We start from the raw sequence: 10,203 nt of genomic DNA, 5'->3' as shown, positions 1-10,203 counted from the left end.
AAAATGTCAAACATATACAAAATTAGAAAAAATAGTATAAAAGCCTTTCCTCATGTGTCATCCAGCATCAATAATTAGCAACATTTTTGCAATCTTATTTTATTTTATCCATAAATACTTCAGTCTGCCTCTTTAATAGATAAGTACTTTTTTTTGGAAACAGAGTCACCATGCCATCATTGAATCTAACAAAATCAGTAGTGTCATATAATACCAGTCCACATTCAAATTTTCCATTTGTCTCAAAGATGTCTTGTTATAGTTGATATATTTGAATAAAGGTTCAAACAAAGTACACACATTGCTCTATTTTTTTTCCATAGCAATATCACCATACAAAACACTATATATTTTACATATTTATTTGCTTATTGTCTGTCTCTCCCGTTTGAATATCAACTCCCAGCGAGTGGGATTTTTGTCTATTTTGTTCTTTGTCGTATCTTCAGCACCTAGAATGGTTACTGGCCCGTAGTAGGCTTGAATAAATGTTTGTAGAATGAATGAATGAATGAACATGGATCTAAAGACCCAAGGAGTATGCTGTGTCAATATGGTCAAATCTGTTACTTTCCAGCTCTAAAACTTTGGGCAACGTTATGAGCCTCAGTTTTCCTATCTGTAAAATGGGACTAAATAACATCAACTTTGCCGAGTGGTTGTGAGAATGAGACAAAATATGTGTACAGTGTCCGGCACCTAGTATACTCTCAGGACAGCTGTTTTTATTTTTCATTGTAACTGTCTTTATAAGGCATATGCAGGTGAAAGGTGTGTAGTAAAAAATTTGGCCCTGCCCAAAGAAGTCTGGCCTTTGTCCCTTGTTCTTGGGAGGTAGGCTTTAAACTCTTGGAACTTTTCAAATGATAGGAGTGCCTTTGTTATTTATGGTGGGCCCTTAGCCCACGTCAGATAGTTTATGCTAAGGAGGTGACTCATGCTGGGCTGCCTAGGCCAGGTGATATCAGCCTGACCTCTAGGGAGTGAGGTGGGGCTGGAGACTGGGTTCAATCCCGTGGACAATAAATCATACTTATGTAATGAAGCCCCAATAAAAAATCAAGACACTGAACCTTGGGTGAGCTTCCCTTGTTGGCCACACTCCATGCATATTGTTGCATGTCGATATCAATAATGGGAGGGTAGTGCATTCTGAAGACAATGGAAGCTTTGTATTTGGAACTCTGTCAGAATCTACTCTATGTATCTCTTCTTTTGGCTAATCTTGATCTGTATCCTTTCCCTGAAATAAACTATAACTGTGAGTGTAATAGCTTTCAATGAGTTCTATGATTCTTTTTTAGCGAATTATTCAACCTACGTGTGGTTTTGGAAATCTGAACTTTCAGTTGGTGTCAAGGGAAGCAGGACACCTGTGTTCTAGTCCAGGCTCACTAACTGGCTGTGTGAACTGGGTTGAGCCATTTGGCCTCATTGGCCTCACTTGGCTCATCTGTGAAATGAGGAGGTAAACCAAATGGTCTCTTGGTTCCTTTTAGCCTTGTTGTGAAAACAAGTTATTTTCTTCCGAGTACACGTCTCTATCTGTCTGTCACATGCAAACACTCAAAAAGATGTGTGCAGAAGCCAGTCAAGTGAGAGGCTACAACCCCTTCATTGTTAGGTGAGAATGACAAAAGACCCCTTTCCTGGAGTAGTTGAGCTGACTTGATGAATTAATGAATCACCCCGTTCTTTCTTGCCTGTTCCCTGGAGAGGATCATCTCTGTTTTCTTCCTTACTTGACAAATGCCTGGAGATGGTCTTACCGCAGGGCCTTTGTGACTGGTGCAAGTGCCCTCTGCTGTCCTCAAGTCTCTCCTGAGGCCATGCACAGTGCTTTTCACCACACCGACCCTCCCCACCCCATCCCCTTACCTGTCTCATCCTTTCCCTCCTCGTCTCCTTCCCACCCTCCACATCCCACTTAAAGCCTGGAGGGAAGAGGGGCACGTAGGGTTTCTCTGGGATCTCCCATCACTCAGGAGCCAGGCTTTCAGCCTCACGTGTTATAATACCTGCTGCCAATCCTTGCACACTTGTTATGGGCTGGGCAGAGCCTTTTCACAAGTCATGACATTTCATCCTCATAGCCCTGAGGGAGAAAGATTATGATTCTCATTTTACAGATGAGGAACACGAGGCCAGAGTGGTTAAGTAACTTGCACGAATAAACTCAGACAAGGAAGTAGATTTGAATCCAAGTCTGGCGGATCCCAAAGTCTTAATCATTCTGTCATTCTCTGAGCCCTTCTGACAGTGGAGTGGCAGATTTGAAGTTGGGGCTGGTATGGTATGGTAGATTGATTATGGCCCCAATTTTTCACCACTCCCCGTATCCTCACCTTTGGTAGTATCCTCCTTTACTGACTCTGAGTTTGGCCTCCCAACTTGCTTTGGCCAACAGAATGTGGCAGCAATGACAACTATGTCCATTTAGGTCTCCAGAGGCCTGGAATACTTATGTTCTCTCTCTCTGGGGCCTCTACCACCACCTACCAGAGGATAATAGAGCACATAGGAGGCAGACCAGGAGTCTCTGTTCTAGGCCACCACCAGCCTGCAGACCTGCCCAAACATGGGAGATAGCCCAGCCATGAACAGCAGATCCAGCAGCTGATAACAGTTGCGTAAATGAGCTCAGTCAAGACTAAAAGAACCACCCAAATGACCAGTAGACTTGTGGGCAATAATAAATTCTTATTGTTTAAAGTCATTGAGTTTTGGGGTAATTTGTTATTCTGTAGTAACTAACTGAAACATGAGGAAAACCTAGTCACAAGGCTCATCAATTCCTTAGAGTAATTAGAACTTCTAAAGTCCTTAGTTACTCTGATTTCTTCTCTGGGCCCTTAATACTCTCCTCTCCCGTGTTCCTTTACACCATTTCTCCCCCAACTCCAAAGTAACCCAGCCCCCACTGGCTACTGAGATGGATGTTTTAGTCTTTCTGTGCACTGCTTCTCAACCTCCATGTTCTTCCTGCTCTACAGGCAGCCTACCCTCCCCTCAGAAGCCCATGATGTTTCTTTCCTTCTTTATAAGGCTGAGTAATATTCCATTGTATGTATACACCACATTTTCTTTGTTTATCTATGGACGGACATTTAGGTTGTTTCCATAACTTGGCTATTGTGAATAGGGCTGCAATGAACATGGGAGTGCAGATATCTCTTAGAGATTCCACAGATGAACCTGTGGATGTTATGCTAAGTGAAATAAGCCAGTCACAGAAAGACAAATACTGAACAGTTCCACTTAGATGAGGTACCTAAAATAGTCAAACTTGTAGAAGCAGAGAATAGAACCGTGGATACCAGGGGTCAGGGGGAGGGGGAAATGGAGAGTTGTTGTTCAATTGGTATAAAGTTTCACTCATGCAAGATGAATTAGTTCTAGAGATCTGCTGTACAGCGTAGTGATTATTGTCAACAATACTGCATTACATACTTAAAAATTTGTTAAGAGAGTGGATCTCAGGTTAAGTGTTCTTACCACAAAAACAAAACAAAACAAAAAACAAAGAGACACAAGGAAAGTTTTCGAGGTAATGGATATGTCTATTACCTTGATTGTGGTGATGGTTTTGCAGGTGTATGCATACGTCCAAACTCATCAAACTATATACATTAAAAACGTGCAATTGTTGGTATATATCAAATATACCTCAATAAGGCTGTTTAAAAACAAAAGCAGCAGCAGTGCATGGTACAGGTGCAGCCAGGCCTTTCCACACAACTGTATGCTGTGGACTTTGATTAAACTGGCCTGTTGGTTCACAGGAAACTGGTGAAGCCACTTTCCCTTTCTCTATCCTTTGGTGCTGGGGGGACAGGGGCAGCTGCTGGAGAGAATACCGGTGTTCAGTGAGCAGAAGCCCAGGAAGAAAGGGAAGCCTTGCTCTCCCTCTGGGCCTTCGAGCCTGGGCTGTGGTTCTATGTCCTGTCTCTGGAGGCCCGCTGGAGGTAAGTGCTGCTCTGAGTGCCCTGAAGAAGCTGGTGGCCTAGCCCTCCGGTCCCAAACTCAATTTCCTCCCTGTACTTTCAGTTTCTCTCATCCTTTCTGGGTCAAGGAGCCACTATTGTCTCAGGATGCACCCTGGCCGCAGGTTCAGGAACTGTCAAACTGTTTTCTTCAGAGGGTGTCGAGCGGAAGCAGAAAGTGATCCCTCTGGTTGCTGGGCTACAAGGGAGTAAAGGTAGAAATAACGAGACCAGTCAGGTGGTGAAAGATGATGGGGGCTTAGACTGTGGCTTGGGCTAGTGGGAGCCAGTAGTGTGGTGAGATGTGGCTAGATTCTGGATGTATTTTGAGGGTAGAACAGGCAGGATTTGCTGATGGGTTAGATGTGGGGAGTAAAAGAAAAAGGATTCAAGATTTGGGGACTGAGCAACTGGAAGGTGGGAGATTAATAAAGGTTGGGATGAGTGGGGGAAGATAAAGGGGTCAGGATGCTGGACTGGGAACCCAGAAATCAAAGCCCTGACACCATTTCTGCCACACACTAATCCCGGCACTTACTAATCATTTGTATACACCAGGCCCTCTTCTAAGAACTTGACACATGTCATCTCATTCTCCTCCCTGCAGCCCTGTAAAGTAGATTTCATCATCCTTAGTTTGCAGATGAGAGGAAATGGGCTCAGAGAGGTTAAGTGATTCGCTGCCCAGGGCACACAGTTAGCAAAAAAGCCAGGACTCAAACCCAGTGCGTCTAACTCCAAAGCCCGTGCTCCTGAGCAGGCACAAAACCGCCTCCCGAATCCTATATCCACTTTGACTTGCAGGGCCTAATCCAGGGGTTGAGGAGAGGATCACTCCATCCTGACTTTGTAAATGTGCCGAACGTGGGCCTGTGCCTCCCTCTCCGACCGAGGACATTTAGTGCCGACACTGAGTGCTCTGGCTTTGAGAAATAGCTGCAGTGAAAAGCAGGACAAAGAAAATGCCAAGATGACCCACATTCACAGTTTGAGAATATTGTGATGTATTATGAATGGGTCCTTCTGAAGTACCGTTTGAACACCTAGTTAAGTAATAATTCATTCTCTGATATGAGACATTTCGGATGATAGACTAATGGAATAATATCATTACTTGTGATTTGGACATTCCATTAAATCTGACATTACATTCTTTTCTGTCATCTCTAGCTTTCTCCTGGGGAGAAAACGAACCCCTGAATTTCTATGGAAAACAGAGTTTCCTGAGCCCTTCACATGGGTTTGTGTGTGTGTGTGTTTCATTAATAAGTCAATCTTATTGGGAATAGGAGGAGAAACAGAATCTTGCTGCAGGATTTTCATTCACATATTAAGACCTGACCCTGAGTAGGAAAGTAAGCGTTCAAGGCTCTGGTCTCTGGACTGGGAGAGACCTCTGTGTGAACCCTGGATTAACTGCTTATTAGCCAGAGGGTCCCTTAAGATAGAGTGACCTGGGCCAGCCCCAGTGGCCTCGTGGTTAAGTTCAGTGCACTCTGCTTTGGTGGCCCAGGTTTGGTGCCCAGGTGCGGACCTACCCCACTCATCACTGGCCATGCTGTGGTGGCGGCTCACATACAAAATAGAGGAAGATTGGCAACAGATGTTAGCTCAGGGAGAATCTTCCTCAGCTGAAAAAAAAAGATACTATGACCCTTTAGAAAACTTTTTCCTTGCACTTTCTTCTTTGATCCATGAGTTAATTAAAAGTGTGTTGTTTAATTTCCAAATATTGATGGAATTCCTAAATTTCCTACTGTTTTTGATTTCCAATTTAATTCCATTGTGGTCAGAAAACATACTTCACATGATTTCAATCCTTTCATATTTATTGAGGCTTGCTTTTTGTATCCTGTTGTTTTTATCCTGGAGAATGTTCTAAGTGTGCTTGAAAAGAATGTGTATTCTGCTGTCAGGGGGTGGAGTGTTCTATAATTGTCAGATCAAGTTGAAAGGTGCTGTATATTTTTACTGATGTCCTGTCCAGTTGTTCTATTTCTCATTTCAATTCTGTCAGCTTTTTCTTCACCAATTTTGAGTCTCTATTCTTTGGAGCGTATGCAATTGTACTTGCTATATCTTCCTGAAGTAGTGACACTTTTATTATTATGACGTCTCTCTCTGTTTTTGTATTATTTCTTAACTTAAAGTCCATTTTGTCTGATATTAATATAGCCACTCCAGCTCTCTTTTGGATACTGTTTGCATGGTGTATCTTTTTCCATCCTTTTGCTTTCAAATTAATTGTGTCTTTGAATCTGAAGTATGTCTCTTGTATGTAGCATATAGTTGGAGCTTGCTTTTTAATCAAATCTGACAGTTTCTGTCTTTTGATTGGAGCGTTTGGTCTATTCATATTTAAAGTAATTATTGATGTGGTTGGATTTACAATCAGCCACTTTACTATTTGTTTTCTTTTTTTTATTGCGGTAACATTGGTTTATAACATTATATAAATTTCAGGTGTACATCATTATATTTTGATTTCTGTGTAGATTACATGTTCATCACCCAAAGGCTAATTGCAAACCACACACATGTGTGACTCACCCCTTTCATCCTCCTCCCTCCCCCCGTCCCCTCTGGTAACCACCAATCCAATCTCTGTCTCTATGTGTTTGTTTGTTGTTGTTTTTGTCTTCTATTTATAAGTGAGATCATACAGTATTTGACTTTCTTCCTCTGACTTATTTCGCTTAGCATAATACCCTCAAGGTCCACCCATGTTGCCACAAATGGCTGGATTTCATCTTTTTTTATAGCTGAGTAGTATTCCATTGTGTATATATACCACATCTTCTTTACCCATTTGTCCCTTGATGGGCATCTAGGTTGCTTCCAAGTCTTGGCTGTGGTAAATAATGCCACAATAAACATAGGGGTGCGTGTATCTTTAAGTGTTTGTGCGTTTTCATGTTCTTTGGATAAATACCCATCAGTAGAATAGCTGGATTGTATGGTAGTTCTATTCTTAATTTTTTGGGGAATCTCCATACTGTTTTCCATAGTGGCTGCACCGGTTTGCACTCCCACCAGCAGTGTATGAGAGTTCCCTTCTCTCCACATTCTCTATTTGTTTTCTGTATATATTATGTCACACTCATTTACTGACTTCTTTTGTATTAAATATTTTTAGTGTATCATTCTAATTCTTCTTTTCATTTTTTTTCTATTGATTTTTAACTGTATTTCTTTGGGTTATTTTCTCAGTGGTTGCTCTAGGACAGTAGTTCTCAACTAGGCGTGATTTTTGCACACCCGCCCTCCCCCCCACCCCCAGACATTTGGAAATATCTAGAGACTATTTTATTTGCCACAACTGGGGGTAGAGGTATGCTACTAGCAGGAAGAGTCAGAGATGCTGCTAAACATCTTACAATGCAAAGGACGGCCCCCTACAACAAAGAACTATCTAGCCCAAAATGTCAATACTGCCAAGGATTAAAATACATATATTATTGTATCACAGTCTACTTCAGATTAATACTGACTTAATTCTGGTAAAACATAGAAACTTTGTTTGAATAAAGCTCCATTTTCTTCCCCTCCTTTGTGCTATTATTGTCGCATATATTACATCTATATATGTTACAAATCCAGCAATACACTGTTAGAATTTTTGATGTATGCATTTTTATATGTCTTGATCAGTTTTATTGAAATATGATTTATGTTCCATAAAGTTCACGTTTAAAGTGTACAATTCGTTGGTTTTTATTATGCAATCATATCTTATAAGAAATTAAGAGAAGAACAGAGAAGCATTTATATATATACACTTTTAAATTTGCCCATATATTTGACATTTTGGGGACTCTTTCATTTCTTCTTGTGATTGGAGTTGTCATCTGTGTCATTTCCTGTCTGCCTGAAGGAATTCCTTTAGTATTTCTTAAAAGGCAGGTCTACTAGCAACAAATTTTTTTAGATTCTGTCTGTTTGGAAATGTCTTTCTTTTGTCTTCATTTTTAAAGGACAGTTTTGTTAAATCTATAATTATTTGTTGACTTATTTTTAGTACTTTAAGTATGCCATTTCACTGCCTTTTGGCCTTGTTGTTCTGATGATGTCAGTCATTGATTGTAATGTGGTTCCTCTGTACACAAAGAGTCATTTTTCTCTTGCTTTCAACATTTTCTCTTTGTTTTGGCTGTTAGCAATTTGACTGTGATGTGTCTAGATATGGATTTTTTGTGTTTGTCTTACATGGGGTTTGTTGAACTTTTCATGAAATTTGGAATATTTTGGGCCATTGTTTCTTCAAATATTTGTTGTGTCTCTTTCTCTCCTCTCCTTCTGGGACTCTCATTACGCATAAGTTGGTTTGCTCGATGTTGTTCCACAGGTCTTTGAGGCTCCATTCATTTTTATTCATTCTTTTTTCTTTTCCTCTTTGTTCATCAGATTGGATAGTTTCTATTGATCTGTCTTCAGGTTCACTGATTCTTTCTTCTGTGCCTCAAACCTGCTGTTGAGCCTACCCAGTGAACCAAATTTTTCATTTGAGTTATTTTACTTTTCAACTCTAGTATTTTCTTTCTTTTCTTTTTTAGTCTAGTTGATATTTTCTATTGAGATTCTCTATTTACTGAATTATTGTCATCATATTTTCCTTTAATTCTTTAAATGGTCTCCTTTAATTTTTTGAGCAATTTCAAATTGCTTTGAAATTTTGATCTGCTTAAATCAACATCTTGGCTTATTCAGAGTCAGTTTCTATTGAGAGCTTTGTTGTGTGCGTGTGTACAAATTTTCCTTTGTATGTGTCATAATTTTTGTTGAAAGCTGAAGAACATTTAACACATTATAGCACCTAGAGATTCTGATTTTTTTCCTGAGGACTCCTTTTAGTTGGTTTTGTTTTGGTTTTATTAACTTGCCTGGACTTCATCTGCAGACTTTGTCATCCTTACAGTGTATAGCAGCTGATTCAGTTTTTAAATTCTTATTTTTGTTTTCAGCCTGACTTCCTAAGGGAAGCGCTGTGTCTATATAGCTTAGTAGTTAGCCATCGATTTGGGCAGACGTTGTGTTTTAAACACTTTGAGCCCATAACACTTTCACCTTTCACTGATGAGTCTGTGTACGGTGGGGGAGGCATTCAAAGTTCAGGCAGTTCTCAAGTCTGCTTTGGCTTTTACATTTCCTTGAGTCCTCTTGTGTCTCCCTGAACATGTGTGTAGTTTGCCAGTGAGCCAGAGACATGTGGAGAGCTTATTTAGGCCTTGTACTGCTCTATCATTTCCAGAGGCTTCCTATTAAATCTCTGGCTGATCCACCACTCACCCCAACGGGAACCAGAGCCTTGGGCCACCAAAGCTGTAGGTTTTCTTTGTTCGTTTTCTATGGCGCTTGCTACTTTCACTGACAATGCTATTAAGCATGGACTTTTCATTCTCCATTTCAAATGAATGTTGCCCCTACTTGCAGCCAAGCTGGTTTTCAATTTCCGTCCTGCCCTGGTAAAATGACGACACCTACCAAGCTGGGTGGTGGGATGGAAGCAGTCTTAGGCAAGAAGGCTGCAGACTCCTATTGTTCTTACACAAAATTCCAGCAGTTCTTTGGGAATAAACGTCTCTCAATTTGTTGTTTGCATTTGGCTGATCTTCAGAGCCTTGATATGGTTTGGTTTTGATGATTTTATCTAGTTTTATTCTTGTGTTTTGGGAGAGAAGATTTGCCTACCTCTTCATACTGTCATAACTGGAAGTCTCATTTCTGCACATTTTAAAGTTTTTAATACCGGTGGTCAAACTTTTCTCAAAAAGGCTTCACTTCTACCAGCAAGATTCAAAAGCACAAAGAGATAGACTTCTACATTTTATATTGGTCCTACTCATCCAGACCTTGCCTAACTCTAAAGAGGGGTTCTTACCTGGTTTTAGTAATAGAACTCATGCTCTTTAATGGCAGAATTGAGTTATACATTTGGCATTTTTTAAAGCATTCATGGAGCATAAGTTGAAATCAGAGAGTGACCTAACAAGTTTCAAATAATCATAAATAAATAAATACCCTTTTCTTCTTTCTTTTTATTTATTTATTTATTTCCCCCCCAAAGCCCCAGTAGATATTGTATGTCATAGCTGCACATTCTTCTAGTTTCTGTATGTGGGACGCGGCCTCAGCATGGCCGGAGAAGCAGTGCGTCGGTGCGCACCCGGGATCCGAACCCGGGTCACCAGCAGTGGAGTGTGCGCACTTAACCGCTAAGCCA

The sequence above is a fragment of the Diceros bicornis genome, chromosome 6 (genome assembly GCF_020826845.1).
Source record: "Diceros bicornis minor isolate mBicDic1 chromosome 6, mDicBic1.mat.cur, whole genome shotgun sequence".
Lineage (NCBI taxonomy): Eukaryota > Metazoa > Chordata > Mammalia > Perissodactyla > Rhinocerotidae > Diceros > Diceros bicornis.
Note: the sequence above shows the minus strand (reverse complement) of the source record.